General features: G+C 37.5%; 1 protein-coding gene across 3 annotated transcripts in view; it reads left to right on the top strand.

Annotated features, from left to right (window-relative positions):
• Nucleotides 1-369: 369 nt before the first annotated feature.
• Nucleotides 370-25,860, top strand: part of EXOC2 (exocyst complex component 2) — a 228,324-nt gene continuing 202,833 nt past the window's right edge. The window contains exon 1 of one of the 3 annotated variants that reach the window (XM_036755919.1): nt 370-490. The gene's annotated coding sequence lies outside the window, so the exon portion shown is untranslated. The remainder of the gene's footprint in view (nt 491-25,860) is intronic. The other 2 variants (XM_036755909.1, XM_036755926.1) reach the window with 2 other exon arrangements.

A 25,860-nucleotide genomic window follows, 5' to 3' on the forward strand; every position in this document is an offset into this window, starting at 1 on the left:
TGCTTCCAGCTTTAAATCTTGACCATAGGTTCCGGACTGTTTCCCTTGCTTGTAAAATAAGAGGGCTGAACGAGAGCTCGCTGCAGCTGCAGATCCGGCCTTCCTAGAAAGTTGTCTGCTCTCTTTTCCTCCCTGTTTCACTCCTTTCCACACCGCGACGTGCAAACCCATTCCCAACATTGGGGCAGGTTCACTCTCCCGGACTCGGCAGGTCGCTATCTTGGACATAACGCTCCTAGCTCCAAGGTCCCGAGCAGAGCGCCGCGGAGTACCAGAACTGAGCGTGAGCGGGCAGGCCGAGGACGGAGGATGCGCATTTGGGAGCCTACCCGCCTTACAGAAAAGACCGACCAGAGGCAGACCGATCGAGCATTCGGCGCTCGACTGCAGGGCGGATCGATGTCCTCTGGCCTCGCTGTGGGCGGAAGTGAAGAGCTTCGCGGAAGCCACGGTAGTGGCGACGGCTGCAGTGGCTGTAGCGGCTGTGCAGGTACCAACTGAACCGGGGTCGGGGTCTGGGCCTCGGCCTGGGGGTGGGGGGGCACCGTAGGGCAGCTGCGAGATGGTGGGAGGCCCTAGCGGGTGGCTGGTCTGGTCCTAGGCCCAAGGGAGCGCTGCGGGCGACCAAGGGAAACGAAAAGGGGCCGAAGCTTGCGTTTCCCTGCCCTGTTAGACTGACGAGACTGGCCGGTGTCTGTGCCCTGTCCGGAAATGGAGGAAGGATAACTGGACCGGACCTCAAGGTGCTGGGTTCAAATGTTGACTGGCACTTCCTTCCCTGTGTGATCTCACACTTGTCACTTTCCCTCTGGGAGCCTCAGTTTCCTCTTGTGTAAAATGAGGGGGCCGCCCTTTGAGGTCTGTTCTTGAGCTTCCCCTCCCCCCTCCTCCCCCCGGCTCACTTGGGGGGCGGGGGATAAGACAGTACCCGCAGCTGTCTCGTCCTCCACCCTCTAGACACGCCCTCCACCCTTTAGCCACGCCTCCTCCTTACCTGAGCTGGGGTGGGTGTCCTGGCCCCTGGAGCCTGGCTGTGGTTGGTTTGTGGTCACACCCCCTTCTGTTGTCGGTTCCTCCCCCTGCCCTCACCCCTAGTGTGAGGTTGTCATCACCCTGGCTGTTTCCCCGAAGGGCTGACTTTGATTTCCCGAACCAAGCAAGAAGCTGAACCGGAGTACTGATTGGCCCCTGCGTAGGCTCAAGCCTTTTGATAAATGACATCTGAAAAAAAAAAAAGCTTCATTCAACTTTTGTTTGCTTTGATTGGCATCTAATATAAAAGCAAATCATTTAATTTCTTGATCTAACCCTTCAGAGACAGAAGTTTCTTAACCTGTCCTGCCTCAGCTCTTGCAGTGTTCTCTGTGAGATACCCTTTCCTGATAGCTAGAAAGTTTATTCTTAAAGACTTATCCAACAAGTAATTTACATTCGTTTGCAGAAGTAAACCTGATACTTTGGAAGTTTTACATTATGTTAAAGACCTTTTATTTATATGAGTAAACTTGCAAAGAAATTATTTTTTTTTCTCAATGTTGATGGTGAGCACCTTATTTAGCACTATATGTTGCACTATACAGAAAGTTCCTTAGTGATAGTTGTGTGTGGTTTGTCTTTCCTTCTGGAAGAGGACCGTGACATCAGAGAGGTGATGCCATGACTTGCAAGTGAATTGGATTTGAGTGAGAGAGGGCTGTGCAAGGTCACCAGCTTCACTTTCTCCTCCAGAGCCATCTGGGTCCAGTAGCAAGATAGAGATCAGGACAACTGGAGATGGCCCAGGATGCAGTCGGGGGGACCTTGGCCTTTTTAAGCTAAGCTTTCTCCAAATTCTCACTTTGACTGAGGCAGCAAACATTCAATGATTAAAGATCAACCTCTGTAAAGATGCATATTGGTTTATAGTTAGTTTATACAGAATTTTTCTCACAATAACCCTGAAAATAGGTAGTACAAGTATTATTAATCCCAGTTTCACAGCAAAAAAAAAAAATTGAGACTCAAAAACTTGTCCCTAATCATATAGCTAGTAAATGGTGGATCTGATAGGAAATTGGGCTCTTTAGTCCAGTATTTTTCCCACTCCACCAGAAATTATGGTTGTAGATTTATGATAAATGACTTTTTATGGCAAAAGAACTGAGAACTAGAAGCCTTCTAGCTCTCAGAGATAGTAATAGGTGAATCCAAAACTCTGTGCTTACCTTCTTGGATGAGTAGTTTCAAATTTGAATAAATAGAATTTTAATCATGTGACTGAGAGGAAGCAGAAGATGCTTAGCCACTCCCAAGATAACTCCTAAACTTTTCTGAAATAGAATTTTAACATTAAGGATTTTCTTTCCTAAATGAAATGCTTTTAAAACTATTGTCCTAGAAGTTTATTTCATAACAGCTTGCAAATTGCTTTTGAGTACATGAAACATGTTTAGTATACAGGAGGCAGTAGGCAATATAATTGCTATTCAAGAAATTGAGTTGAATAGGCATGTAGATGTCAAATGAAGGTAATCACTGAAGTTGGTTTCATATAGGTACTAAATTAAATTTTCATTCAGTATAAGTGTGCTGCCCTTGAGGGAAATGCTGTTCCTTTTACTTCAGAGTCAGGGAGAGAAGACAGGTAACAAAATCCAACCAGAATATCCAGAATTGATTTTCTAAATGAAAACATCATTAGCATATGTGTTGGGATCCAGAGAAGGTTTGAGAAAGGAGGGAGTAGGATATAACTAAATGGAATGAATGTCTTATTGCCATTACTTAACACTAGAGCAATTGTTGGGAATACTCAATGACTTAACACCATGTCCCTCTGTCTTCCATTTGTCCTTCCCTTATTCTTCTATTCCCTGCCCTTTTCCTCACCTATTCTTTCTCTCATATCTTTTCCTTCTTCCTTTCTTTGAGTCAATCAAAAATATTGTTTTAATACAGGTTATATATAATAACTCACATTTTTGCAGGAGGCTTTCCTGATCCCTGCAGTTGTCAGGCCCTTCCCCCTAGATTACCTCCTTTCTACTATGTATATATATCTTTTTGTGCTTACATATATGTATATTGTCTGCCCCATTAAAATGGCTCAGGTCTTTGCCTTTCTTTGTATTTCCGTAGCTTAGTGTAGTGCAAGGCACATAGTATGTGCTTAACAGTTGCTTTGTGACTGATTTTATAGCACTTTAAAATTTGCCAAATATTTTATTCATAACTGACAGGTGAAATAGCTATTTACTGAAGGTAGTTGGGGAGCGGGAAGGATGGCAATGGTGGTGGATTTGAAATAACTCTGAAAGAAGGTTCCTGTTTATTCATTAAATTCCTCAATGGTGGTACTGCCTGTAAATACAATGAATTAAAAAATTCAGAGATCTGTATGACAGAGACTTGATCTGTATCTTAAAGAATGGGTAGTATTTGGATAATTGGATGAGTAGAAAGTGAGGTCTTTGCAGGGACAAATAACATGAACAAAGGCTTGGAACAAGGAGTAAGCATAAACTATTTGGGAGATAGTATGATGTACCTTTTAAGGTGGGTTAGGTAAAATAGGGTCAGAATATTGTGAAAGTCAGCCAAAGGAATTTGAATTTAGTTTGGTAGGCAGTAAAGAACTCTTGTAGGTTGAAACTACTCTGGATGTGTTAAGCCTTCCACTATTGCCTGTAGTCATTATTTACTTCTCAAGATTAAAAGAGGTTACAGATTTCAGGTTTCTATAGTGTAGGTCATTTTAAAATATATTTTGTTTTTGAGTTCTGTGATTCACTATCTTCTGTTGTCTCATATTTCTTTATACTGATAGGTGGCTGAATTTCACAACATATACATTGTGTTAAATTAGATAACTTTCTAGGAATTCTGTCTTTTCTTGAAAACTGGGGACCTTGGGTTACTTTGTCCTCCAGTGATAGCTCTATGTGGCTGAGGTAATATTTTGCTACAGTAGTATTTTGCTGATCTAGAACACAGCTGAGAATCAAGAAGGGGAAAAAAAAAGGCCTCTAAGCCTCAAAATTAATGCTACAAAGTCTGCACTAAAACTCCCTTTACTAAAATGTATTCCTTAGAGAGCCACTGGTAGTTGCTTCTTAATTCTTACTTTACTCAAAATTTTAATATACTTGGTTATCTGGTTTCCAAACCCACTGTAGATTAGAACTAACAAATTAGAAGTGGGCAGAGGGACAGAAAAAAATGACAGCTACATGGAGAAGTGACAACTTAAAGAAGACAGAAAATGAAAACAAAGATAAAAACTCACTCTTGCAATTTAGTATCAGGACAACACTTTATACTTTCAAATGCCTCAGTAGTTTCTGAAGGAATCACACTATCTTACAACATTTTTTAAAACATAATCTTTAGCAGAGAAGAGGTTTAGTATACTTCACTTAAGAAAGAAATGTTATGCATTTTATTTTTAAAATGTTCTTGATGCCTGTGTTTTTTAAGCCAGTAATTTGGTCTTAGGCACCACTCTTTTCCCTTAGTGTAACTCTCCCTTATAACAAGAACAGTTAAATAAATTGTATGCATCCTTTCTGTGGGCTTCCACCTTTTTCTTGAGAAAAGGGAAACATTTCCTTTTCCATTCTCCAGGAAAAAGATTGGTTGGTACACTTAATTTGAAATTGACTGCCTCTTAGTGTTTTCATTAATTTTATTGTAGTCATAGTGTGTATTCTCGTGGCTCATCCAGGATCCTTAAAAAGTTCTCAAGTTTCTCTGAATTCTTTATGTTCATAGTTTTTGAAATGCAATAGCAATCTATTGCATTCATGTGCCACTATTTGTTCATCGATTTCTCCCATTTGATGGGCACCTACTTTGTTCAGTTTTTTTTTATTACTACAAAAATATTGCTATGAGTATTTTGGTATATGGGAGGTCTTTTTATCTTTGACTTTTTGGGGGTATATGCCCAGCAGAGCTATCACTGAATCAGAGAGTAATATGTCAGTTTTAGAAAGATTTCTATCCTGTATAATTAAAGGAAGACATTTTGCTTTATGTGTAAACTTCCAGGAAGAATAGTCTACTTTGTCTTACCACCTTCAACCTCTTGCTGTCTGACTTCTGTTCTCATATTCTGCTGCAAAGCAATCAAAATGTAACTGAAATATATTTAACAAAACAAATAAAAATAGAGTATCGGATAGAAAATATTAATTTGTGGTTTTCTAAGTCAGTATGTGACCAGCAAGGATCAATTTCTATTGATGCCACTGCTCTACCAATACTGTTCCACCCCCCACCCCCCCCATCCTCCACCCCTAGGTCATTAGCAATTTGCTTGTGGCCAAATCCAGTGACTTTTTTTTTCGTCTTACATTTTCCTTGATTCCTCAGCAACATTTGATACTGTTGACTACCCTTCACTATATCTTCTCTTGGATTTTTTTGATACTGTATTCTCATTTTGTCTTTTTGAGTCTTCTTTCTCTGGTCTGTTGATTGTAATTACATTTCCAAGTCTTTGTGCTAAGCCTCACTCTGTGATATTTGATCAAATATGGTAATCATATTTACTCTTGTGGACTATTATCACCTCTCTGTATATCAGTCCTTAATGCCAGGTGGGTAGAGATATTGTGCTACCATCTCAACCTAAACATATCCAAAATGAGGCTTTTTCTTCTTAAAAATCTTTCCTTCTTTGTAATTACTCGTATTGACGGTACCACTGTTTTGCCAGTCATCTAGAATTAAAACCTCAGAGACAACAACATTGCTTGAAATGCTGAAACTTAATAATCAGTTCCCTGATGTATATAAAAGAATCAGTGATCAGCTTTCACTTGTTGGCTGTTGATGTTCTTATCTTTCAGATTTTGACCTGAAAAACACAGAACAAATGTCAGAGCTTCTGAACTGGAAGGAACCACAGTAATCATGTAATCTAAAACATACCTGAACAGGAGTCCTCTTCATAATATCTTTAGCAAGCAGACATTCCACTTCCATGTGAAAATAGCCATAGCATGCTATCTTCAGAGATAGCCTGTTCCACTTTTGAATAGCAATAATTGTTAAGGAGTTTTTACATGGGCATTTTTTCATATAGATACATGAGGCCATGGGTTTTATTGCTGACTTTCTTCTTGGATATAATTTCATATGTATTACTAGTCTTCTCCTGCTATTTCTCCTATATTTTTAATGTTGTAGCAATAATAATCTCTCTTCCAGAAGTATTTTGAGAACTTTGTAACATTTTCCTGACTTAGTGACTTCTGTTTCCCATGTTGGCTACCTTTTCTATATCGTGGGAATTTTCCCCATTCTTAGAGATATCCTCATTTTAAGTGAGGAATTCTCTGAATTCTGCCCACAACCCAATCCTTCCAACGCCAGAAGAATCCAGGTCTCACATTTTGTTAATATTAAACATGTGTTTTCTAGGCTGAAAATGCCTATGGTTCAGATCTTCAGTTCCATAAAATAATTTAGTTATCAATTTCATTTGATCCACGTTTTTAATTCTGTACTTCTCATTTACTTAAAATGAGGGATACCTATGTTACTTACCAGTTTTTACTTTACTTTTAACCCTGCCCTTCTACCTTCTCACCCCTCATCAAATGATCAGGTCCTATAAATTTCTCCTACTGGTCCTCTCCTTTCTACTCCCTCAGTTACCTGTCCTAGTTCAGGACTTCATTATTTCTCACCTAAGCAAGTGTAATACCTTCCCTGACAATAGTCTTATTCCTTTCTAGTCCATCTTTCACAATGCTGCCTAAGTCTTCTTTGGTAACACAGGTCTGATCCTGTCCCAGAAACCTTTAATGACTACTGCCTCCCACCCTTCTCCCCACCATCCTCATATATGTAGTCTGCCTTCTAGCCAGAGTTGTTGTTCCCCTGTGCTGTTAATGTGATTAAAGATATTCCCCTCCCATTCAAAAGGGCCTGTACTTACTAGGTGTGAGGCCCTATGCCCACACCCTTTTGCTAATTAGGTCACAAGAGGTATGAAGCCCTGGGCCCTAAAAAGAGTATATATACCCAGAAGGTAGCCATACAACTCAGAATCTGCAGAGAATTCAGAAGTCAGAAGAGAAGTCAGAATTCAGAGTCGACAGAGATGCAGAGGAGAGTGCTGAGCAGAGAGTAGAGACCAGGGAACTGACAGGGGAGAGAATGTAGGCAAGCAGAGAGTTAGGATTTGTGAGTGATTATTTATGGGAAGGCCCTAGCAGGGGGGAATGTTACAGGATGACTTGGTTCCTTGCTATAATACTGTGTTATAATTTCCTCATTGCCACATTGAGGTGGGCTTACTGGTTTTGGAATATAATTACTCCTATATTGAATTGGGGTTATTGATCTTGGGATTGTATCCTCTGGTGTCTAAATAAATATTATACTTCCTCTGCCTTCTGCCTAGAGAGTTTTTCATACTGTGTGATTCAGAACCATACAGGCATGTTCATGATCATCCTTGAGGTCATGAATTTTGCCCTACTGATACATCCCCAAACTTTATTACAAAAAAATTTGAGGTAGAGAATAGGTATTCTCTACATCTCTGCCTGCTACAACCCACTGAGAATACTTAATGATTGCTTATTGGATTGGATTAGAAGCTACTATAATATCCACAGGAGTGAGTTGGTTTTCCTACCTACCTTTAACTCCACCCCCACGTCCCCAAGCCAATGCCCAAGCCAATTCAAGCACTGGTTTTTGTGTAAGGTACTGTGTTGGATGCTGGGAAATCAAAGCCAGAATGAACCTTGGGCATCTGTCTTCCACCATCTACCAAATGATACCCTTCTTGTCTCTTGCCCCAGTTACAAAAATTCCTGGTTATAGCTCTAGTGTTTCTCTTTCCACATTATTGTGCTTCTGGGTCCTATCTTTGTGATTATTCTTTTATTCCCTCTTCACTTACTATACTCATCCCCTATCACATGTCTTTTTCTTATTGAGGATTGCTGAAACTCAGAGAAAAATCTATTGAGGATTTATAACTAAAAAACCTTGAAGTTTTTTTTTTAATTTATTTAACATATTTAGTTTTCAGCATTGATTTTCACAAGAGTTTGGATTACAAATTTTCTCCCCATTTCTACCCTCCCCCCCACTCCAAGATGGCATATATTCTGGTTGCCCTGTTCCCCAGTCAGCACTCCCCTCTGTCACCCCACTCCCCTCCCATCCCCTTTTCCCTTCCTTTCTTGTAGGGCAAGATAAATTTTTACGCCCCATTGCCTGTGTGTCTTATTTTCTTGTTGCATGCAAAAACATTTTTTTTTGTTTTTGAACATCTGTTTTTAAAACTTTGAGTTCCAAATTCTCTCTCCTTTTCCCTTCCCACCCACCCTCCCTAAGAAGTCAAGCAATTCAACATAGGCCACATGTGTTATCATTATGTATACTCATGTTGTGAAAGACTAACTATATTTTGCTCCTTCCCAACCCATTCCCCTTTATTGAATTTTCTCCCGTGACCCTGTCCCCTTTCGAAAGTGTTTGTTTTTGACTACCTCCACCCCCATCTGCCCTCCCCTCCATCATCCCCCCCATTTTTTTTTTTCTTCTTCCCTCTTCTTTCCTGTGGGGTAAGATTCCCAATTGGGTATGTATGGTATTCCCTCCTTAGGCCAAATCTGATGAGAGCAATGTTCACTCATTCCCCCCTCATCCGCCCTCTCCCCTCCTCCCACAGAACTGCTTCCTCTTGCCACCTTTATGGGAGATAATCCATCCCATTCTATCTCTCCTTATCAGTATGTTCCTCTCTCATCCCTTAATTTGATTTTATTTCTTTTAGATATCTTCCCTTCATCTTCAACTCACCCTGTGTCTGCTCTCTCTCTCTCTCTCTCTCTCTCTCTCTCTCTAGATATCATGAATCATACACATCATCTTTCCATGTAGGAATGTCAACAAAACAGTTCACCTTTAGTAAGTCCCTTGTAATTACTTTTTCTTGTTCTTTTTCTTGATTACCTTTTCATGCTTCTCTTGATTCTTGTGTTTGAAAGTCAAATTTTCTATTCAGTTCTGGTCTTTTCACTGAGAAAGCTTGAAAGTCCTCTACTTTTTTGAAAGTCCATATTTTTCCCTGAAGCATGATACTCAGTTTTGCTGGGTAGGTGATTCTTGGTTTTAATCCTAGCTCCATTGACCTCCGGAATATCGTATTCCAAGCCCTTCGATCTCTTAATGTAGAGGCTGCCAAATCTTGGGTTATTCTGATTGGGTTTCCACAATACTCAAATTGTTTCTTTCTGGCTGCTTGCAGTATTTTCTCCTTGATCTGGGAGCTCTGGAATTTGGCAACAATATTCCTGGGAGATTTCTTTTTGGGATCTACTTGAGGAGGCGATTGATGGATTTTTTCAATTTCTATTTTGCCCTGTGGCTCTAGAATATCAGGGCAGTTCTCCTTGATAATTTCTTGAAAGATGATATCTAGGCTCTTTTTTTGATCATGGCTTTCAGGTAGTCCAATAATTTTTAAATTATCTCTCCTGGATCTATTTTCCAGGTCAGTGGTTTTTCCAATGAGATATTTCACATTGTCTTCCATTTTTTCATTCCTTTGCTTCTGTTTTATAATATCTTGATTTCTCATAAAATCACTAGCATCCACTTGCTCCAATCTAATTTTTAAAGTAGTATTTTCTTCAGTGGTCTTTTGGACCTCCTTTTCCATTTGGCTAATTCTGCCTTTCAAGGCATTCTTCTCATTGGCTTTTTGGAGCTCTTTTGCCATTTGAGTTAGTCTGTTTTTTAAGGTGTTGTTTTCTTCAGTGTATTTTTCGTTATTTTTTTGGGTCTCCTTTAGCAAGTCATTGACTTGTTTTTCATGGTTTTCTCGCATCCTTCTCATTTCTCTTCCCAATTTTTCCTCTACTTCTCTAACTTGCTTTTCCAAATCCTTTTTGAGCTCTTCCATGGCCTGGGACCAGTTCATGTTTTTCTTGGAGGCTGTTGGTGTAGGCTCTTGCACTTTATTGACTTCTTTAGGCTGTATGTTTTGGTCTTCTTTGTCAGCAAAGAAAGAATGCAGAGTCTGAGACTGAATCTCGGTGCGTTTTCTCTGCCTGGCCATATTCCCAGCCAACTAACTTGACCTTTGAGTTTTTCAGTGGGGTATGACTGCTTGTAGACTAGAGAGTTCTATGTTCCACATTTGGGGGGGGAGGTGCCAGCTCTGCCACACCAGCACTGCTCCTTCCCCAAGAACCCCCAACCCGGACTGGGCTTAGATCTTCAGCAGGCCGTGCACTCCTGCTCTGATCCGCCACTTAATTCCTCCCACCAGGTGGGCCTGGAGCTGTAGCTGGGCCACCTCCGCTACCCCCAGGGCTGGAAGCCAAACCGCGAACTCTTTCTACTCCCACAGCTTTTCCCACTAACCTTCTCCTCAGTCTTTGGTGTTTGTGGGTTAAGGAGAGTCTGGTAACTGCCGCAGCTCACTGATTCAGGGCGCTAGGGCCCCCTCCGCCCGGCTTCTGGTCTGGATGGTCCACGCCGCCCACGCTGGACTCTGCTCCACTCCGTTCCCAGCTCCCAGATCCGTGTGGGATAGACCTCACCCAGAGACCATCCAGGCTGTCCTGGTCTGGAGCCCTGCTTCCCTCTGCTGTTTTGTGGGTTCTGCCGTTCTAGAATTGGTTCACAGCCATTTTTTATAGGTTTTTGGAGGGACTCCATACAGAGCTCATACTAGTTCCTGCTTACCAGCCGCCATCTTGGCTCTGCCCCCCGAAGTTGGTTTTTTTTTTTGAGAGAAATGTGAAGTGGTCAATTTACTTTTGAAAATTTAACAATTTGAAACAAAAGAAGGGGATTGAGAGGACAATAGAAAATGAAACCGAGCAGAAGTAAAAGGAAAGCCAAGTTAATAACTGAGGTAGGCAAACCAAGAAAGGACAGAGGGAGGTAGGATAGATGAAGAGGGCCCAAGATAAGGTGAACCAGAATCTCTGGTCCACGTAGACCACAGAGATCAGAATCTCATCCTCTTCTCCCTGCCTCACCTCCTACTCTTATTTCTCAAATTAATCTTCTTGTTCTCTTTCCTTTCTCTCTTTTGCTTAACTTTTCCTAGCAGACTATGTGACTTTGAGGAATTCACTTAACATTTCTTGGCCTCAATTTCCTCATTTATAAAATTAGGGGTTTCCTTAAAGTGATCTCTAATATCCCATCCAGTTTCTACTGAATTATTTGATTTCAGTGCTTAAGTGTGGAATGTCCAGAATCCTTACCAAGCTCTTCAGCTGTCAACTTGTACCTGTGCTTGATTGCCTTGGCCCTATTTATTCTGTGCTAGTAATTCCATGAGTCCTTTCCCCTACCCCTATTCCCTTTGTTAGCAAAACTACTTTCCAGGAAATTATTTCTATCTAAGATCTGATATCCTGTTGGTATGGATATTTTCCACTCCCTCCCTTAAAGTATTGATGGTATTAAAAGTAGGGGTTACTCCTTGGCACCCTTACCTCAATTAAATTGAAGCCTGTTTGGAAATGACGTTATGAAAATTGACTCTTCTCACAAACCAGACTTTTTTTACCTCATCCTTGGGAGCTCAGTTTGAATATAGTTGGCCCCCAGTGTATAGTACTGTTTTGGGGAGTACCTCAGGACACTTACTTACAGTGTTTCTGGAGAAGTTGAGCCTGACCCTGAGTAGGCTAGGTCGGTTCTCTTTCTTTGCCTGGCAGATTTGGTTATTTGATGAGATGGACCTAATAGTCTGTTTCCATCTAATTTCACCCCCTGGAAACTTCCTGGGGTGCTCTAGTCCAAGGATTATTCTGAATAGGATGGCATCCTTCACTCTTTGTATTTTTTCTTGAGATTTAGGGTAGGAGGATTTATTGATCTACCACTCCAGAAAATACTGTTCTGGCATGGAAATATAAATGATCTATGGGAGGTTCTAACTCTAGACTGGTTAGGGGTGGTGCTGGTGTTTTTCCATCATTTTTCACTTGTGCCCAACCCTTTGTGACCCCATTTGGGGTTTGCTGTTTCCTTCTCCAGTTCATTGTACAGATGAGGAATTGAGGCAGATGGGGTTAAGAAGCTTGCCCAGGGTGATACAGCTAGTAAGCATCTGAGGCCATATTTGAACTCAGGAAGATGATTCTTCCTGATTTCAGGCCCAGGACTTTATCCACTATACCATCCAAGGGATGGTGTGGAGTTTAGTAAACACAAGTTTGGATTCAATAGAGTGAACTTCGATCCTTATAGCTGAGTTTTTGAGGACTCAAGGACAATATATAATGTCCTTAATCATTTTCATCAATTCTTTTCCAAGCTTTTTCACTTAATAAATCTCCCTCAGTGGGTCATCCTTGTCACCCCCTGGAGTCCTTCGGTACAAGAGTTACTTTGGATAGAAGGAAACTGGCCCAGGGAATGGTATATGGTGGTAAGAAATATGTCTTATGACTTAAACTCTATTTTCAAGTTCTTATCTTTATTGATAACTAACTTTTTTCATACTTTTAAAGTCTGTCTTTAAAAATCAGTAGTTGTAAAAAGTATCTGTAGATGGTCAAGATGAAATAATAACCTTTTTTTGTCCTACCAATAGACATATAAGAAAACTAAGGTTGTGTAAGGTAATTTTAAAAAATTCTACATTTTAATTTGTTGTTTAAGTAAATGGCATTTTAAAATTGATTACAGTTTGCTTTGATTCTTGAAAAGATGCCAAGATTAAAAAAATTCACCAATAATGGTAAGGATTGTTAATTTTACGTTATACGTGTTTAAAATGTAGCCATTCCTTATTTCTTTTAATAAAATTCTTTTATAATAGTAAAACTTTCTTTTGACATATGATAGATAGAAGGTTAATTGATGTTAAATAGATGCTTTGCTAATCCTTCATCAGCTACTAAATTGGTATAAGGGGAGTACAAGTCATTACTACCAAAGGCCATGACCGGTATGTTTTCTCAGCAAGGTTTATGGATTTTTCCCTCTTTCCTTTTCTCTAAACCACACGGTATCCTAGCCAGCTGTAGATAGGATGAGGTACACACATACTCCCACACCCCCTACCCTTTTCTGTGCCTCCACAGAGTGACAGCTTCTAGATGTTGCGTGCGAGAGAGTTCAGCTGGTCCTGTGTGGTCTGAGTGTGTGGTCTCTGCCTTAGCTGAGAGGCTGCTAACAGGGTGGATGAGAGCAACACTGTTTACTTTAATTTATTTCGGATGCCGGAACTGTGCCCAGAGTTTCTCCTGAGCATGATTCCACAGTTAGCAGCTTCAATCCCTCACAGCTGCAGTGTAGTCTGAAATATGTAGTCTCCTCTTCTACCATTGCTTTTCTCAGCATCTGCTTCAGGTCCAGCCTGTTAATCCTTTGTGACTCAGAAATGTTAATGGGATTGCTGAGTGGTACATTTTTTTGTTTTTATCATGTTAAGATATATGGCCTGATGAAATATCTTTTGAGGTGGGAATAAAGAAAATAAAACAAGCATTTTAGAATATTGACAGGCCTCCATTCCTTATTGATCAGACAAAACAAGTAAAGACTTGGATGAAATAAATCCATTCATACAGTCAAAAGGCACATATTAAACACTTATACGTTACTTGCCTCAGTGCTAAGCACAGGAGATTAAAAAAAAATGCCAAAACATCTCCTGTACTCAGAAAATAATCTTGGTGTTATGTAGGATATATTTTAGAAATTTCAATAAAGTAACCATTTTAAAGTTGACAATTGTTTTCTTGACCTCTGTTCTCTCAGAAAACTGCATTGATTTTGCTGTACTCATTTATGATAAAAGTGATTTCATTTGTCATTGTTGTTATTGGCTTGATTTAACATGCCAATATGATAAGACAAATGAAGTTTTGTTTTCATGTAACAGTATGGATATTCAGATATTACATTTTTCCAATTCTTCATTATAAGTAGCTTACTAATGTTTTCTTGATTTTTCTCCCTGTAAAATATAATGTTTCTGTTGAAATTGATCAAATCTTTTATCATTTAAATAAACATCTATGTATTCTTAATATCATTTGGAATTTCAGTATCGTTTAGCTTAATTCAATTCTTGTCTTCTGGCAGGCAGACAAGAATGGAATTGATATATTATTTGGACATTCTAGGCTATTAAGAATCTCCAGAGGAGTTAATAAATATAGGCTATTTTTCTTATTCTGTTCTTTGGCTACTTTAAAATTTTGGTTTGTGTATTTTAAGTTCTCTCCAAATAAATTTAATGATGATTTTCACTTGGCTTTGAATATAAAAATTTCAGGAATCAATTAATGCCAAGTATTAGTGTCTCTGATTCCAAAAGGCTTCGTGATTGACATTTGATGATGGCTATGTTGCAGTGATGTCTAAAAAGATTTTTGAAAGTGATTTTTGACTATAGGTTAATTTGAAAGCAAACTATATGTAATACAATATTGTCTCCATTTTCAGGGAATCATAGTTTTAAACTTGTAAGGAACCACAGACATCATCCTGTCTAGTTCACCACCACCACTCCCCACTTCATTACAGCAGATGAAGGAACATGTTCAGAGAGATGCCAAGTGACCCACCTAGCATTCTGGTGATGGCAAAGGGCAGAGGACAGATTTGAGCCCTGGTTTTCTCCAATGGACTTTCCACTCTGCTGTATATAAGTTGGTAATATAATGGGGAGATAAAGTAAGAGTTCATAATTATATCATACTCCTTAGTTTACAGCATTGGTGTCAAACTCAAATAATAGTGGACTACACATTGACTGAGAAAACCACAAGTTAACATTATCTCTGTTGTACTGTGTTTTTATTTTGTTAAACATTTTAATCTGGTTTTCACTTTGTTCAGGCAGTGTTTGACTCCTCAGGTTTACAGAATGCAGAGGCAAAGTAATAAAGATGTTATTAACCCTATTTTAAATTTGAAGGAACTGAGACTAATAAATGTTTAATAACTTCTCTTAGGCCCCACAGCTAGTAAGAGACAGAACCAAGATTCAGGGAATAAGAAATGTGAAAATAGCTATAAGATAGAATATGATAAGGAGAAATAAAAGGTCCAAAGATACTCTAGGATATTTAGGATGTCCCAAAAGTTCTAGTGCATTTTAAAGCAACTTAAAATGTTTTTTAAAAGCTTTATACTTATGTAAACTTTAATAGTTTAAAATACACTAAGACTTTTGGGACATAGTGTACAAGGAAAAGAGTGAACTCTCACATTTCTGAAAGGAAACTTAGGTTCAGAGACGCATAGGGACTTGTTAGTAAGTGTCGGAGTTGGATTTGAACTTAGGTCTCGTTATTATAAAGCCAGCATTCTGCTTTTATACCACCTTGAACTGGTACTTAATTATTTTATTGTCACCCTCAAACTTTTTTTGTGGTGATTAGTCATAGAATATCTGTTTGAAGCTTTTGCTTGAATGTGACAGCTCTTAAGATTTGTTTAAATTGAATGATTTTCAAAATTGATTAATATTTGCTAAATTAAGTGTAATTTCCATTAAGAAGGGTTTTTACTAACCTAAATACTATAGAAATTGGGGTTGAAGGGGGAAAGATGAGTGTTTTGTTTTGTAAGGCATTGGTTTAATCATTTTGTTCAGAAGAGCTGAGATTGAAGAGGTCCATCATAATATTTTGAAATGCAGCAATGGCATCTTGGTTAACATATCTTTTGAGTATCATCCAAAGCATTTCTAGTGAATACAAGAAAACAAGTTTGTCTTTGCATTTCAGACACTAGCTAGTGAACTTATGATAGCCAGAACACTATTTATAGCCATCTGGCTTTTATATATAGGATTTAAAATTTTTATTTTGTTTTTATGCATAGTATTTTAAAATTTTGTTTTGTTTTTAAGGAAATGAAAATCATGTGTGAATTTTGTGAGGTTTCCTAAGAATTATCCCTATAGTAGCTTTCAGAAAGAAGGGGTGCACAATGTTAAGAAGTTAGAACTTTTGAGATTTGTAGGTAACTAAATGGTTGTGGTAACATAAATTCATGCCTTTTGTCTCTTTGTCATTGCAAATAAAAGCCATATTTGAACTTTGACCTATTGTGATCCAGTGACCCCTACAAAAGGAGTTGTTTTAGGCCAAGCCTTTGTGGCTAATTAAGGATTTATCTTTGATGTGAACAAATAAACTGTCAGTATAATTAGCACCATTTTGGGGAATATCAGTGGACTTGTCAAAAATTGACTGAATGAATTTATAGAAATTAGGAATATTAGTCACTTTTTAGAGTAGTTCAGGACAGTCAGGATTGAGACCAAGACTTACTATTTTGCTTAGATTATATGTTGGGAGGAAGAAGGTCGCAGAATTGAGAATGCCTGGATAAAATAATGAGTACTGTCATGGTCAGAGACATAAATGAAATGTATGCTGGCCAGTGACATCTGGCATCACTTCTTGCAATACAACAGTATTTCATCATATTCATATACCATTTTTTTTTACCACCACAAAAAAAGAGATATAATAAATGTGTTTGTACATGAGTCCTTTTCCTTTTTGATCTTCTTGGGGTATAGACCTAGTAATGGTATTGCTGCTTCAAAGGGTACACACAGTTTTATAGCCCTCTGAACATAATGCCAAATTGTTCTCCTGAATGATTGAACCAGTTCACAGCTCTACCATTAGTGCATTGGTATACCTATTTTCCTGTATTCCCTCCAGCATTTGTCATTTTTCTCTTAGCCAATCTGATGGTTATGAGAGAATACCTCAGAGTTGTTTTAATTTGCATTTCTCTCTCTTGTAATGATTTAGAGCAGTTTTTTTTTAATGTAGCAATTGATTGCTTTGAATTCTTCTGCCCGTTCACATCCTTTGACTATCAGTTGAGGAGTGGCTCTTATTTTTGTAAATGTGGCTCAGTTCTCTGAATATTTGGGAAATGAGACTTTTATCAGAGAAACTCACTGTAAATATTCCTCCCAGTTTCCTGGTTTTCTTCTAATATTGGCTGCATTGGTTTTGTTTATGGAAAAAAATTTTTAATTATATGTAATCAAAATTATTTATTTTTCTTCCTGTGAGCCTCTCTATCTCTTGTTTGATTATGAACTCTTACCCTAGCCATGGATCTGACTGGTAATTTCTTCCATATACCTCTTATGTGCTTATGTTAACACCTTGTAGGCCTAAGTCATATACCCATTTTGAGCTTATCTTGGTATATAATGTGAGCTGTTGGTCTGTGCCTCGTTTCTTCCACACTTCCAGTTTTCCTAGCAGTTTTTGTCAAATAGTGAATATTTGCTTAGCAACTAGAATCTTTAGATTTATCAAATACTAGGTTACTGTGCTCATTCGCTTCTATATATTATGTACTTAATCAGTTACATTGATCAAACCACTCTATTTCTTATCCAGTACCAAGTTGTTTTGATGATTATAATTTTCTAATGTAGTTAAATATCTGGTACTGCTAGGCCCCCTTCCTTCACATTTTTTTTTCATTGATTCCCTGGATATTCTTGACTTTTTGTTTCTCCAGATGAATTTTATTATTTTTTCTAGCAATGTAAAGTAATTCTTTGGTAGAATGATTGGTATAGCACTGAATAAGTAAGTTGATTTAGGTAGTATTGTCATTTTTATTATATTGGCCTACCCATGAGCAATTAATAATTCTCCAGTTATTTAGATCTGTCTTTATTTCTGTGAAGTGTTTTGTAATTTTGTTCATATGGTTCCTGTGTGTCCCTTGGCAGGTAGACTCTGAAGTATTTTATATTGTCTACAATTTTAAATGAATTCCATTTTCTATCTCTTCCTGCTGAGTTTTGTTGCTAACATATAGAAATGCTGGTGATTTGTGTGAGTTTATTTTATATTTTTCAACTTTGCGATAGTTGTTGTTTAGACTAGTTTTTAGTTGATTCTTTAGGATTCTCTTAAGTAAACCACCATATCATCAGCAAAAAGTGATAGTTTTGTTTCTTCTTTGCTCATGCTTACTCCTTCAATTTCTTTTTCTTGTTTTATTGCTATTGCTAGCATTTCTAGTTTATCTCCATTGTAAATAATACTTACCCTTCATTTTAGAAAGGTACTCTTATCATTTTTAGAAAAGCTCCATTTATTCCTGTTTTCTAGTGTTTTTAATATAAATGGGGGTTGTATTTTGGTAAAAGTAGTGAGACCTAATCAGTTATTGAAATAGTCCAGGTGAAAAAGACTTATATGAACTGATGCTGAGTGAAATGAGCAGAACCAGGAGAACATTGTACACAGTAACAACCACATTGTACTATGACTGACTTTCATAGACTTAGTGCTTCTCACCCATGCAAAGACAATTCCAAAAGACTCACAATGGAAAGTGCTATACCCATCCAGAGAAAGAACTTTGGAGTCTGAATGCAGATGGAAGCTACTGTTTGCTTTCCTTTTCTTTTGTTGTTTAGTTTTGTTTCTTCTTTCTCGTGGTTCCTCCCATTAGTTCTTATTCTTCTTGATATCATGACTAATGTGAAAATATGTTTAATATGAATGCAAAAGTAGAGCCTATATCAGATTGCACACTGTCTTGGGGAAGAGGGAGGAAGAGGAGGGGGAGAAAATTTGAAATTCAAAATCTTATGAAAGTGAATGTTGAAAATTAAAAATAAATAAATTTTAAAAAATAAAATAAAAAATTTTTTACATACAAAAATATAAAAATTTGAAAAAAAGGAGGGAAATCATCCAGGTGAGCAGCAATTGAAGCCTGAATTGATAGTGGCTCTGTGAGTACAGAAAAGGAGAAAGATTTATGATATGTTGTGGAGGCAAAACTGAAAAGATTTGACACCTGGTTGGATATGTGAATTGAAGGAGAGGGAAGAGTTGAGGATAACTCCAACAGTATGAGTCTGGGTAATTAGAAGGATGGTGGTGCCCCCAGTAGAAATAGGGAAATCAGATTGGTGGGTTTTAGAAGAAAGATAATAAGTTTAAAATACCTCTTTGGTCATCAACTTGCAGAATAATAATAATAGTAGCTTCCATTTATATAGCACCCTAAAGTTTGCAAAGTGTTTTACACATGGTATCTTCTTAGATTTCTCACAATAACCCTTTGAGGTAGATGCTGTTATCTCCATTTTACAGTTTAGGAAACAGGCAGAGAGAAATTAAGTGACTTGTTTAGGACCACAGAGCTATTAAGTGTTGAAAACAGGATTTGACATCAGGTTGTCCTGATTTCAAAAGACAGGTAATGATATAGGAATAGGACTAAGGAGAGAAACAAAACCATGAGGAAGCAGGGATTAGCCAGGGATTAGATGATCTAGTAGGAAGAGTAGGTCTGCAGTGTCAAATTTTGCTGGGAAATCAAAAGGACAGAGAATGAGTAAATGACTTTGGATTTTTACAATTGAGATCATTGGTAAGTTAGAAGACTGTAGTTTTAGTTGAATGGTGGAGTAAGAAGCCAAATTGTAAGGAGTTCAGAAGTGATTGGGAAGTAAGGAAGTAGAAGAAAAAGAGTGTGGACATCTTTTTTTTTCTTTTTTTAGGAGTTTGAGCCAGTGGATAAAGAGACATCTAAGATTATAGACAAAGGAGTTGATTGAAAATGGCAAGAGTAGGGCAAGCTGCTGAAGAGAGGATGGCATTAAGGGCACAAATACATAAGTTAACCTTTGCTAGAAGGACCACCTCTTTCTCCTGTCCTGGAATAAGGAAGAAAGAATAAGAGATTATATTGAAGGCATTTGAGGAATAAAAAAGGAGAGAAGAGAGAACTCATAACAGATGGCCCCAGTTTTCTCAGTAAAGGGAGGCAGAGCTCTCTGCTGATAGGGAATGTGGAGAGGGTGGTGTAGGTGGTTTGAGGGCTAGTTCAGAGTAGATGCTTTGGGATATATAGTCGAAAGTCAGTTATGGAAGAGCAAAGCTAATAGTAATAGTTGTCATTTACATAGTGATTTAAATTTTGCAAACTACTTGCAAATATTTGATTTACTTTTACAACAACCCTGGGAGTTATCTTCATTTTACAGATGAAGAAACTGAGGCATACAGAGGTTAAGTGACTTGCCCAGGTTCACACAACTAGAAAGTGTGAGGCTAGAGTTGAACTCACGTGTGTCTGACTCCAGGTCGAGCACTCTATCCACTGTGCTACTTAGCTGAAAGGATTGCCATGAATCAGTGGACCCCGTTGACATTGTCACATAAATTTGTGGTAGCATGGTTATGGTACATCCTACTGTAGTATTCAGCAGTATTCTAATAGGTTCAGAGAAGGTAGATTGTGGGATCATCCAGAGTTGGGATATAAAAAGAGATGAGTGATGATAGGATAGAGAATAGAGAGAAGTTTGAAGTTGAAATAGTTAACTAAAGTATCAAAATTTCAAAGGGAGGAAAGTGAGGGGACATGACCTGGGAAAGCAAGATTAGGATCACATAGAAAAATTTTTGACTTCTGTCTTGTGGAGGTGGGACAGTTGTGATTGATGATGAGATCAGGGTATGATGCCTGAGCTGATGTAATGGTCACTTCAGAGGATTGTGGCAGGTCATGGAAGCTGAAACTGAACCGTATTGCCAGGTTGTTTGAGGGGATAGATACCAACTATATGTTGAGGTTCCCAAAGAGAATGAGTATTGGAGGTGGAGTTGAAGAAGGAGGTAAGCTAGGTACTGAATTCCTTGAGAAAGGAGGAGGAATGTCCTGAGGGCTAGCAGATAATTGCCACCAGGATCTGGATGGTGTGATACATCTAAATGGAGAAAAGTTCATGTAAGAAGTTTCTAAGTGATAGTGGTATGAGGAGGGTCTGGAAGAGGTGGTGAAGCACCTATTCTGCATGGCTCCAGGTGTATATGTGGTGGATCACTGAGGAGTAGGGAGACACCGAGAGAAAGTTCTCTCACCACTAGAGAAAACCATCATTGTATCATAGATTTAGGGGTGGAAGAGACCTTAGAGTCCAGCCTCTCCTACCCCATTTTACAGATGAGGAATCTGAAGCACAAGTTCACACAATTAGTGTCTAAGTTGGGATTTGAATCATTGTCTTTCAGACTCTAAATCCGGTGCTTCGTAGACAGTGTTGTGTGGCCTGGGATGTCATGTTTTTGTTGCTCGGTGATAGTAGTGTGTGTCTGTGTGTGGATACATGGTTTTTGTTGTTGCTCTTGTCGTTTTTTGTGGGAACCAGGTTGCTGTGATTACAAGGAGTTAGAAAATGTATGAGAGAGGAAGAGACGTGGAAGGTCATTTGTTGATAATAAAATGTGGAGTTCAGAAGGCACAATGGAAAAAGAGGGCAGAGTAGGAAAGTGGGGGATAACACTGAGGTAGATAGGGATGAGGGAATAGGAAGTTGTAGCGGGTAAAGGAGGTTTTCTCCTAGGCATCCTTTAAATTTATATCACAGAGATTTGGAGAGGAAGATAAAGATTCTTGTCTTGGACAGTTTGGGTGGCAAGGGGTCCCATCTAGGAGTCCAGGTAGCTAGAGGGCAGTACTATAGAACAATTATGTTCATATTGAGATTCTGTTGATGAAAAAGGGGATACATTTAGAAGGATTTCCTTTAAAATAGTATTTAACAAAAAATAAAAGTGAAATTCAAAGGGGTTAGTTTGTCTGGAAAATTCATCTATTCCACATTCCTAAAATGTGCTGGGTAAATGAGATATTGTGGCTTCTCTTCTAAAATGAAACCTATAAAAAACTAGACTGTTCGGAGAGTTGCTGTTTTCTCTACTAGTATAATGCTTTATGGGGCAGCTAGGTGGTGTGGTAGATAAAGTGCCAGCCCTGGAGTCAGGAGGACCTCAGACACTTAGTAGTTGTGTAACCCTGAGCAAGTCACTTAACCCTGTTTGCCTCAGTTCCTCATCTATAAAATGAGCTGGAGAAGAAATGGTATACCACCCCAGTATCTTTGCCAAGAAAATCCCAAATGGGGTCATGGAAAGTTGGACACAATTGAAATGATTCAGTGACAACATAGAGCTATATGCGCCCAAGAAATGTAAGCCTTTCATTTTCATTAGTAATTACTTTAAAAATTAAAATATACTTTTCTGGTAAAAAAAAAAGTACTTTTCTGATTTAATTTCAGTGCTGAGTTAGTGTTCTGTTTAGTAAAGCATCACTGCTTGGGCAAATGCTTGTGAAAACCCAACCCTCATAACAGTATTTAGCAAACTATTGAATGATGGGCATTCATGATATATTGATATATACATACATACATATATGCATATGTATGTGTATATATATATATATATATATATATATATATATATATAGACACATAGACATACACACATATATTACGTTTTAATTGAGGTTAATCATGACTGCCACAATTAATGGGAACAAATCTTTTACGCTAGGTCACTAAATTATTTTACCTTTTAATCTCGATAACTACCACTCCATATTACGTAGCATAGAATTAACCTTTTTAAGTTGGTTGTGAGTATTCTTTTTAATTTTACAATAAAGTGCTTTAATAATAGAAATGAACATTTAGAACTGTCATTTCCTCTGTAGTATTAAAACTGAGGTAAGTCTTTGATGTTCTTAAGTGAGCTGTAGTCATTGTTAAAGTTAGTATATCAGGCACATGTGATATTCAATTAAATAAGCATTTTTAAGCATCTACTCTGTAAAGGGCTCTAGTTTTGTGAAATTATTATATGTTCTATTATTCAGCATTAGTGCTGTATTATAAATATTATAATTGCAGAAAATGTGAATATATAGCAACATTTTCAATAGAACATACAAGGTTAGCCTTTAAAAGTATATGTTTCTATTCTTCAGTTCCATAGAAATTCCTATAAAAGCCTATGTATGTGCATGTGCACACATGTACCTACACATCTTCTGATGGGACTTCTAATTACTCAAAGATTCTCCTGTTTTCTTATCTCCATAAATTTCTGTGGAATGTAGGTTTTTATTTGCACTAATTAATTCTTCTTAAAAAGACTTTTTAAAAATTGCTATTAAAAGAGGCAGCTAAGTGGCACAGTGAGTAAAGCACCGGCCCTGAAGTCAGGAGGACCTGAGTTCAAATGTGACCTCAGACACTTGACACACGTACTAGCTGTGTGACCTTGGTCAAGTCACTTAACCCCCCGGAAAAAAAATTATTGTTGAAAGAACTATATATATATATATATATATGTACACACACACACACATATGCATGCACACACATACATATATACACACATATATACATACACACATATATGTTTGAAACATTTGTTGGCATCTTAGCATCTTAGGCAACCTGTCTACCATCAAAGTTTGAAATAGGCTATGATTACGTTTCAGATTCAATTGAATAATTTTGATTCTTTTAAACATAAAGGGAAATATTTGTTTATATTCATTGAGATTGTTTATAGTACCTTTATGAACCAGTCATTTCCCCTATAGTTTTCTGCCGTTACATTATAAAATAATAATGCAAATAATCATTAATAAAAATCAGATTACCCTAATTATAGCCTTTCCTAGTTTCCAGTATCCTGTATTTAAAGAAAATAAAATATTATTCATATTAATATTTTTATAACTTTCATGTTGAAGTTTTTAACTTTGTAAAACTTAATCTGCAGTGAATTTCCTTAATAATATTTTTATCAATAATAAACTGCCATTTAATTGAATGATATTATTAAGCTCAGTTTCAGTGTTTTTCATATTTCAATGTATATTACATTTTGATATAGTGAAAAGTATAGGAGAGTTCTAGTTCTGGTACTAAGAGTTTATCTTCTATCATGATATCATGAAAACTGATGAACTTTAATTGATAACATTTTTCTTGTGATCCCAAAATGGAATGTAAACTGATTAAGGGTAGAGACTATTTTCATTTTTGTCTTTATATTCTCAAGCAAGGTTCCTGGCACATGGTAGCCTCTTAATAAATGTTTGTTGACTGAGTTGAACTTGCTGTGTGACCTTTGATAAATCATTTGGCTCTTCTGGATCTCAATTTCCTCATGAGTAAAATGAGAGTTGTACTACAGCAATGATTTGAATTTCAGAGTATTGTGTATTCAAACACTATTCATTGATACAAACCTACTTGTAGTAATATTATACGTCCATTATTTTATAGGTAAAGAGATTGTTTGGGAGTCAGGAAGACTCAGGTTGAAATTCTTCTGATATAAACTGGCTGTGATCCTGGGCAAGTCACTTAATCTCTTGGTGCCCCAGACATCTTTCAAAAGCTTTAAATTGCAGAACAGTTGATGATCTCCTTTGGTTAAAGAAATAACCTCGCATGAAATTCTCTGTATAAATCAAACTGCAGGTCTGGACAGAAAAAAATTATCATCTAACTGACTGGTAATTTATACTTTAATTGCGGAATATTCGTTAGATCAATTAGCACTAAAATGTTGTTTTTGAGTCTTAAAATTATTATACCCTATCATTATTACTTTGATATCTTCCATTTCTTCTAAGATTAGTTCTGCCTCTGGGCACAAACATGAATTAAATTTAAATTTTTCATGATAGCACTTTAAGATATAGGGAGTCCCCTACATTTTTATGAAACTAAGGATGAGATTTGTGTCACTTCAAGGAAGAATTTTTTTGCGTTCCTAAATGGTGTATAGATTTTTAAAAAATATACCAATTTAAAGCCACTTGAAGACAAAGTAATTTTAAAACTCTATGCATTTATTAGCATTTTGCAGGCATTAAATGTCAACTGCACTAATATATCTTTTGAATGCTCAACAGATACTTATAGGAAATTTCAGAATTCTAAATTTTCTTTGTGCTCAAACACAGAAATAATATAATATGTCTGTTTTAAGCATCTCTTCCAATTTTTCCTGTGGTCTGCAAATAGACATGAGGGTTTTAAGCCACAGAAGGGGGGGGGGATGGGGCACAGAGCACACACCAGAGGAAATGAAGAGTGTCATGGTTTTACTGGAAAAATTAATAACTAGCAGTTTAAACTATGACGCTATGATAATTTAGTGTTTTTATGATTATGGTGTGTCATCAGAAAGTACTTCTCCAAGTGTTCCTTGATAGATTCTTTCTTATATTTTGTTATACTTCATGAAACTACATAGACCATTGTGGAATTCCTCAACACTGTTATATGGTGTTACACTTTTGTTTGCAACCTTTGTTCTTGAATAGCATTAAACTTATGTTGTACATTTTCCATACATACTGATTTTAAAATAGTATTATTTGGAATACTACTTGATTTGTAGAATTGTAGGGAAAATTTAGTAGTCTGTGTAAGTCATTCAGTTGCTCTCAGAAGCCAGTTGTTCTTAATGAAAAATGAATAACAGACCACCTCAGATTTGAAATATAAATACAGTGCCTTAAAGCTTTTAGATCCTTCTCTAGTGAGGTATTAAAAATATTTTGTAATAAGTATAGAAATCTGTTAAAAAAATACGAGCATGTTGGGAGGCTCATAATTTTTATTATTTTCATTCATCTTATCGTGGAAAGAGCTAGGGTGTGCCAGTTCCCGAAATCCTACAACACTTAATACTTTTTGAGTTAAAGTTGAATTAAAAAATATGAGTCACCCTTTGACTCCATGTAAGAATCTCATAGAATCATAAAACTGGAAAAGACCATGTAAGTTCAATCCCTTCATTTTATATTCGAAGAAACTCTGGCCATGAAAGGGGTGTAATTTGCATGAGCTCCCATATGTATTTGAGACCATGGGCAAGTCATTTCAGTTCATAGGATCCTCGATTTAGAGCTGGAAGGGATTTTACAGTTCATCTAAATTCAGCATCCTCCTTGGAGATATGAGAAAACTGAGGCAGGGCCTTGAGGAGCTAGCCAAGGCCACACAGGTAGCAAATGGCAGAGCTGTGATTCAGATCC

Source organism: Trichosurus vulpecula, chromosome 1, assembly GCF_011100635.1.
Source record: "Trichosurus vulpecula isolate mTriVul1 chromosome 1, mTriVul1.pri, whole genome shotgun sequence".
In the NCBI taxonomy this organism is placed as follows: domain Eukaryota; kingdom Metazoa; phylum Chordata; class Mammalia; order Diprotodontia; family Phalangeridae; genus Trichosurus; species Trichosurus vulpecula.